This window comes from Centroberyx gerrardi, chromosome 18 (genome assembly GCF_048128805.1).
Source record: "Centroberyx gerrardi isolate f3 chromosome 18, fCenGer3.hap1.cur.20231027, whole genome shotgun sequence".
NCBI classification, from domain to species: domain Eukaryota; kingdom Metazoa; phylum Chordata; class Actinopteri; order Beryciformes; family Berycidae; genus Centroberyx; species Centroberyx gerrardi.
Window position 1 is genome coordinate 28,930,224 of NC_136014.1, and position 8,601 is coordinate 28,938,824.

Here is an 8,601-nt window from a genome sequence, read left to right on the forward strand (position 1 = left end):
TCAGGTACACATGTTGCATCAAGCCTCCCTGAACACATTCTGGTTGGCTCAGATGAAATTAAGGACAAAGCTGCCATGGTCAGTCAGTTTAACAAACATTTTATCCGTGCTGGGTCTGTATTTGACAGCTCAAATGTAAATACATCTGTCCCATGTCTTGCCACTACTGCAACTGATGGAAATTTGGATTTGTTTGATTTCAGTTGCTCAAGTTTGTAAAGCTCTGAAAGCCATTGACCACAAAAAGTCTGCAGGTCCAGACAATCTGGATCCTTATCTCTTAAAGATGGCGGAAGATATTATTGCTGAGTCTATTACTCACATTTTTAATTTGAGTCTTCTGTCCAATTCAATTCCTAAAATTTGGAAAGCTGCCTATGTTCTCCCCTTACTAAAAGTGGAGACCCCTCTGAGCTGAATAACTACCGTCCGATCTCCAAGCTCTCAGTCCTGGCTAAGATTCTTGAATCCTAGGTAAATTTACAGTTAAAACAGTTTTTACTTGATAATAACATTTTAAACGATTTTCAATCTGGTTTTAGAACTGGCCACAGTACCATTACTGCTGTTATGATGGTGACAAATGATCTCATTGGTGCCTTAGACAGAAAACAGCATTGCGCTGCCTTATTTGTGGATCTATCCAAGGCGTTTGATTCAGTGGACCACGAATTGCTGCTGAACAAACTTAGGAATGCTGGTTTCGGTCCTAAGACTGTTAAATGGTTCAGAAATTATTTTGTAGATCGAACTCAGTGTGTCCAGGCAGAGGGCCACAAATCTGATTTTCTTGGGATAACTAAAGGGGTCCCCCAGGGTTCCATTTTGGGACCTATTTTGTTTTCTATTTTTATAAATGACTTGGGTAAGAACATTCAAGCGAATATACACTTCTATGCTGATGACACTGTCATTTATACGCATGCTCCCTCCATAGTACTGGCGGTGCAAGAACTTCAGACTGCATTTTAGTCATTACAAACTGCTCTGCTGAGTTTAAAATTGGTTTTAAATCCTCAGAAAACGAAGTTCATGGTCTTCTCAAAAGCTTGCTTACAGTTGCTTGATGATCTTAGCATTTTCATGTCTGATGGTATATCCATTGAAAGGGTGCCCTCGTACAAGTACTTGGGTATATGGATAGACGACAAGCTTTTATTTAATGTACACATTGCTAATCTAGTTAGGAAGCTCAAAGTGAAGATTGGCTTTTATTTTTGAAATAAATCTAGCTTTACTTTCAATGCCAAGAAAAAACTTGTGGAAGCTACTTTTCTGTCTATGATTGATTACGGTGACATATTGTATATGCATGCAGCCTCCTCCATCTTACGGAGCCTTGATTCAGTGTACCATGCATCTCTACGTTTCATTACAAATGCAAAGTCCTTTACTCACCATTGCATTCTTTATGATTTGGTGGGTTGGACATCACTGTCCACCTGTAGACGACAGCATTGGTTTATTTTTATCTATAAAGCGATACTGGGTAAACTTCCAGCTTACCTCTGTACCCTTCTCAACTCTGCGGTCCATGCTGAAAGAGAGTTCACTGCTCGTCCTACTCTGAGGTCTACGCTTGTCACGGACCCTACTGTGGTCAATAGCACGGATGGGGTCACCGAAAACACTGTCCCCTGCCTCAGCGGTCTTCCGGCAAATCTTGCCGTCTACAGCGGAGGTTGTGTGGAGGATGAACCTCAGTTCCTACTGGTTGGTGATTCTTTGACCAGGTTTGTGGAATTACCCAATGGAATAACTTACTGTTTATCTGGTGCAAAAATTCTGGATTTACTTGAACTCATCCCGGTTCTCACTGACTATCACCCAACTGCCCACACCATTATTGTTCATGTTGGAACGAATGACACCAGGCTCAGACAGTCAGTTAAGCTCCAGCAGGACTTTGAGACACTCTTAGAGACAATTGAGAGTCTGGGAAAGACTGGTCCTATACCTACACTGAGAAAAAACAGTGAAAATTTTAGTCGTCTTTTTGGGTTGCACCAATGGCTTTTTAATTTCTGTGTTGCTACCGGTCATGGTTTTATCAGCAATTTTGATTATTTCTGGACCAGGAGGGATTTATACAAGACAGACAATCTCCACCTTAATCACAAGGGAACAAGGGTACTTACCTCAAATATCATCATCCACTTGCAAAACATTTGACCGTCCGGGAAGATAGGACATAACAGTTACCTTTCCATCCCTACATCTGTAACAGAACCCCTATCCTACCCCCTCTCTGTCCCAGTATGTCCCTCTCCTCTGCCCCCTAGCACCATAGCCAGCTCCCCCTATATCCCAGTCCTTATCAGAAATAGGCCCTGTCTGCGTGTTCCCCCAGCATGTACTGTCAACAACAATAACTTAGTCAGACCTACTATTCATTGTCAACTGGCTTTCCACACTCCACCTGTCACTTCCTCTGTTAAAATGTGTCTTTTAAATGTCAGGTCTCTGTCTAACAAGTTTTTCATCTGTCAAGATTTTATCATGTCACATAACATAGAATTTTTTATGATCACCGAGACCTGGCTAAGCCTGGAGGACAATGTTCCTTTCATCGAAACCACTCCCCCTAATTTCTCTTATTTTAACCTGCCTAGACCAGCGAGGAGGGGCGGTGGGCTTGCCGTCTTTTATAAGAATGATCATAAATGTTCTCCCATCTCTTTCGGAAATGTTACCACTTTTGAAGTTTTTAGTTTTTTAATTAACAGCAAGGACCCAGTACTTTGTGTTTTAATTTATAGACCCCCAAAACAGAACTGTGGTTTTATTGCTGAATTTTCAGAACTCCTGTCTCTCATCACCCAGCGCTTTGATAACATTATTTTACTTGGAGATTTCAACATTCATGTTCGCTGCCCCTCCCACTCTCTCTCTGCTGATTTTATGAGTCTTATTGAGTCGTTTGATTTTACACAGTTTGTGAATGGGGCCAGTCACTGTAAGGGTCACACACTTGATTTAGTGCTTTCGCTGGGTCTAGCTCTCCATAACTTGGAATTAATTGATGTTTGTGTGTCTGACCACAAAGCTGTGGTTTTCAATGCTCCACTTCCCCGTCCTATCCTTAAGTCCTCTGTTCCTATTAGATCCCGTGTTTTTAACTCTGAGTCTGCTAGTGCTTTTCGTGATGCCTTTGTGGCCTCTTCTCAATCTTGTCCCTCTGAGCAGTATCTTAACATTGATGACATGATCAACAATTTTAACAGTAACTGCCTGTCTATCCTGGACTCCATCGCACCCTTCAAAATTAGAATGCCTAAACATAATGCACAGCCGTGGCTCAATGAACATACCCGATCCATCAAGAGACAGTGCAGAAGAGCGGAACGTAAATGGAAGGCAAATAAATTGCATGCTTCCCATTTGTTTAAAGCCTCTCATGGTGAAATATCAGCAGGCAGTTAAAAACGCTAAATTTTGTTATTACTCCGACATCATCACCAATAACAGTAACAACTCCAGGACCTTGTTTAAAGTGATTAATTCAGTTATTTCCCCCCCTCCTATTCTCCATATAGAACCTTCCCCTGAAAAATGTGAAGAATTTCTGCAATTCTTCCTTAACAAAGTAGAGAATATTAGGCTCCAGATCACATCAAACCCCCTTGGCGTTTCAATTTCAAGATTCCAGATTCACTAAGTCAGTTTGAACCCACTACTTTATCAGCTCTCACCGGAACCATATCTCAAATGAAATCCTCGTCCTGCCAATTAGACACTATTCCCACATCTCTCCTAAAGGAGGTACTTGAAACAGTTGGTCACACCATCCTCTCCATTATAAATAACTCCATAGTCTCTGGTTTCGTTCCCTCCTCATTTAAACATGCCTTAGTCCAGCCCCTTCTAAAGAAACCCGGTCTTGATCCCCATCTTCCCATTAACTACAGACCCATTTCAAAATTATCTTTTTTATCTAAGGTTTTGGAAAAACTGATCTCCTCACAGCTCCTTGCCTACTTGAGCAACAATAGCTTATTCGAAAAGTTCCAGTCAGGTTTTAGAGCCCTCCACAGTACTGAGACTGCCCTGATTAAGGTCACTAACGACTTACTCATGACTACAGATGCTGGTGACTCCTCAATCCTGGTCCTTCTGGATTTAAGCGCAGCGTTTGACACAGTGGACCACACCATACTGTTGAATCGCTTATAATCTTGGGTAGGTCTTGGCGGCACCGCCCTCCAACTGCTGCGTTCCTATCTCTCAGATAGAACCCTCTCCGTTGTTGTTGGTAACGCCTCCTCGTCAGCCCATCTCACTTGTGGTGTTCCACAGGGGTCTATCCTTGGCCCTTTATTATTTTCAATTTATATGCTCCCCTGGGTCATATCATCCATGAGCATAACATCCAATTCCACTGTTATGCAGACGACACACAGCTTTATGTCCCACTCAAAACCTCCAACCCCAATTGTCTAGCTTCCCTTAAGGCCTGCCTAGCTGATATTCACTGTTGGATGTCCCAGAACTTCCTTCAACTAAACACAGATAAATCAGAGATTCTCCTGTTCGGCCCTCTCAGTTCCAGATCCCATATACTTGATAGTCTCGGCTCTCTGTCAGCTAATGTGAAACCGGTTGCAAAAAACCTGGGTGTTTTATTTGACTCTGAACTTTGTTTTGATGCTCAAGTAAAGAGGGTTGTTCAATCTTGCTTCCTGCACCTGAGAAACATTTGTAAAATAAGATCCTTTTTATCTAGTCAAGATCTCAATAGAGTTGTTAATGCCCTTGTCTCTTCCCGTTTAGACTACTGCAACGCCCTTTACTCCTGTCTCAGCCAAAGCTCACTACATCGCCTGCAGTTGGTGCAGAATGCGTCTGCTAGACTTATTACTGGTACGAGGAGATTTGAACACATCACTCCGGTTTTAGCTGCACTTCACTGGCTGCCAGTCAAATTTAGAATTGATTTTAAGATTTTATTGTTAACTTTTAAAGCTCTTCATGGTCTGGCACCTAGCTACCTCACTGAGCTCCTAATCCCATATGTGCCAGGTCGTAACCTGAGGTCCTCTGATATGGCTCTACTGGTTGTACCTAAGTCTAGGTTGGTGACCAAGGGTGACCGGGCCTTTGCAATCAAAGCCCCCAGACTCTGGAACAGCCTGCCTGAGGACCTCAGGTTAGCTAGCTCAGTAACCACTTTTAAATCTCTTTTAAAAACCCATTTTTATAAAAAGGCTTTTTTAATCTTTTAAGGCAGCAGCTTGGTGCACTTGTATCTACAGTCTATGTACAATTCCAGTTCTCCTATGCTTGTTGCTTGTTTATAATTGTTTTCTCTTATTGTTTTGGTACCACTGGTTATTGGTTTTGTGTATTTGCATTATGTTGTTTTAATGTTTAACTTCATTTTATCTGTATTTTATTTTATTTTTACTTGTACAAGCACCTTGTAACCTTGTTAAGAAAGGTGCTATACAAATAAAGATTATTATTATTATTATTATTCTCTGTCTCAGAACTGGTAGCTACCAGCTACGCTCCTCCAAGTGGTTGCTTTTTAATATACCCCGGGTTTTGACAGATCTGGGGAAAACTGCATTTTCCTACTATGCACCTTGGGCATGGAATAATCTACAAAATGATCTAAAATTAGACACATTTATATCCATTGATGAATTTAAGGGCATCATAAAGAATATGGTGATGGAGACATGTCGTTGTTTTTCTGGAGAGGCCACTGTGTTTGAATAGCTGTTCTTCTGTTTTTTGTGGATTTTTGTATATCATGTTGTATATGCTGCATTTTAATATGTTGTGATTCTGTATGGCTGCTACCTTGGCCAGGTCTCTCTTGTAAAAGAGATTTTTGATCTCAGTGGGACTTCCTGGTAAAATAAAGGTAAAATAAAAATATTCCTTAATTGAAAAAAGCACGATTGAACAAGTGTCTTGGTGTGCAGAGAAAAATTAAGATACGGATCAAAAATAACACCAAGGTTCTTGGAGAACATTAGGGGCTAGAGGACCAAGAGCCTCCTGCACTTTCCTAGAAAGTTCTTTGTGGGCCAATAACAAGGACTTCAGTTTTTTCATCATTCAATTAAAAAAAATTCTGAGACATCCAGTCCTTTATGGCAACAAGACAATCAATTAGGTTTGTCACTGAAGTTGTTGCGTTTCACAGACAGATATAGCTGAGTGTCATCAGCGTAAAAATGAAAAGATATATTAAAATGGCGTATCAGGTAGCCCAAGGGCAGCATTTAAAGAGAAAATAAAATAGGGCCAAGAATAGACCCTTGAGGCACCCCACAGGTAAGTGCAGCAGAGGATTAAGTCTTATGTCCAACAGACACTGAAAATTTCCTATCAGATAAATACGATAAAAACCAGTTAAGAGCAGTTCCAGATACGCCAACCCACTCCTGAAGCCTATTAATTAAAATGCTATGGTTGACAGTATCAAAGGCTGCACTAAGGTCAAGTAAAACCAGGATGTAATGTTGTTTTCCCAATATGATCAACAAGAGATGAAACACACAACGGGCAAAATCATGATTAGAAGGAAAAGGTTAAGATTAAGTTTTCCAGCTTTTCTTAATCATCATGGGCCCAATTCAGATTGTGTAAATTATGTGGATCTTCTGTGGATTGAGATTCACATTTGAGATGTTTCCGGACTCAGACAGTTTGAGATGTGCTTGGAGTCTCTCTGGTCCGATCTCCACTGAGCTGACAGACAGTCATTCACATGCAAACACAGAATCAAATCCACAACCGTCTGACTGCAGGCGAAACGCCGTTCCACTGGACAGCCACTGGATTAAAGCTATAAACTAAAACTAAAAAGTATAGTGGATCTATAAAAGCAGGGATTTACAGAAAATAAAGGTAGATTAAGTCTCAGGTCAGGCTCTTGTATCTTAGGGGCGATGTTCTTGTGCTGTATACTATAAATATATTACAGATTTAATACGCAGCCAAGTCCAGAAGGATAAAGCTGCGGCAGTATTCCTGTCTCTGGTGTCTGATTCCTTCTTAACGTCCAAAGGTTTCTGTCTTCTTCATGTGCTTCCTGTCTTGCAGTGGCTCCCACCTGTGATCCAGCCATGAAGCCTTGGTGGAAGGAGCTGCTGGTTCTGGGTTTGATTAGCTTTGCCTCGCTGGTCTTCCTGCTGCTCACCTTCACTATCTGTTATAAAGCCATGAAGAGGTGAGTCCGTTCTGTTTCTGCTGTCCAACATTACTGTGACTTCCTTGTCATAATTAATTCCTGCTTCCTATGCATTTTCTCATTGTCGATATAAAAATCGCATTATAATTGCAAAAACCCTGAAAAGTGGTTGACCTCCTGCAGGTTTGATATCATTTGAATGTTGTGTGGTTAAAATGTATTTAATCCAAACCATGCTTTTATAAAGTCTTGCTTTCCTCAGTTTTATTAGATCAAATTTTGGGTAAAGAGGAGACTGACTGGATGTTGCTCTGGTTATTTATGACCAGTAAAGGTAGACATGGCTTGCACTTAGAGCCTGCTAATACAAACATACATGTTACATATTCTTCTTTTTGCACCTGTGATCCTGTAAAACTGCATGAGACAGAAGACACTGCTGAGTCTTTAAAACGTTGCTCCTCCTCCTGCTGTCCTCAGGTCAGCAGGATGCTAAATATAGTTGCACTCTCTCAAAGTAGAAGTTTCTTCTATTTTTGACTCTGAATGTTTGAAACACGTTTGTCTTTCATGGGCAGCTGGCTGCTCTTCCTCACAATAAATCCACTGTCACAACAAAGCCTCCTTCGCTGTAAATATTATATTTAATTCACTAACTGCTGAGACATTAGTGAGTTTGTTGGTGTTTTGTAGCTTCCTCAGATTCATCTGTCTGCAATAAACTAACGATCAGCTGTCAGCAATGTTCTTCTTAATGAGCATCCTCAGTCCAGTAGAGTTGACCGAACCCTAATGAGCGTGCTCAGTCCAGTAGAGTTGACCGAACCCTAGTGAGCGTGCTCAGTCCAGTAGAATTGATAGAACCCTAGTGAGCGTGCTCAGTCCAGTAGAGTTGTCTAAACCCTAATGAGCATGCTCAGTCTAGCTAACCCAGGCCCTGTTGAAGCTGTTCTCCACAGAACCTGAAGCACCAAGTCAACTCCCTTATTGTTCAACCAGTAGACTTTGTTCCTTGAAGACTCAGTCCTGATCTCAGCAGCACACAGGTTTGACTTCCGCTTGTTCCCTTTGCTGCATGTCGCCCGACTCTCTTTCCTGTCTCTCTTTCCTGTCTCTCTTTCCTGTCTTTCTTTTCTGTCTCTCTCTACTGTGAGTTTCTACTGAGAGAAACCTGTCTGCTGTCCTGAGATCAGTCTTGGTCAGTACAGGAGCGCAGGACTTTCTCCATTATGGCTGCATGACTTCCACTTAACTAGAAAATATATAACTGAAATAAACTTGTTCAGATTTGCTCCACTTCATCCTTCTAGTCCTTTGCTCAGTTGAGACAGACTGAGACGACAGGAACTATCTTCATGTTTTCATGATAGTGCTGTTTATTTCTCATAATCACTTCTACATTACAGTGTATGTCCAATCACTAGCTTACTACGGTACTTTGGTGTGTACTTCAGTGT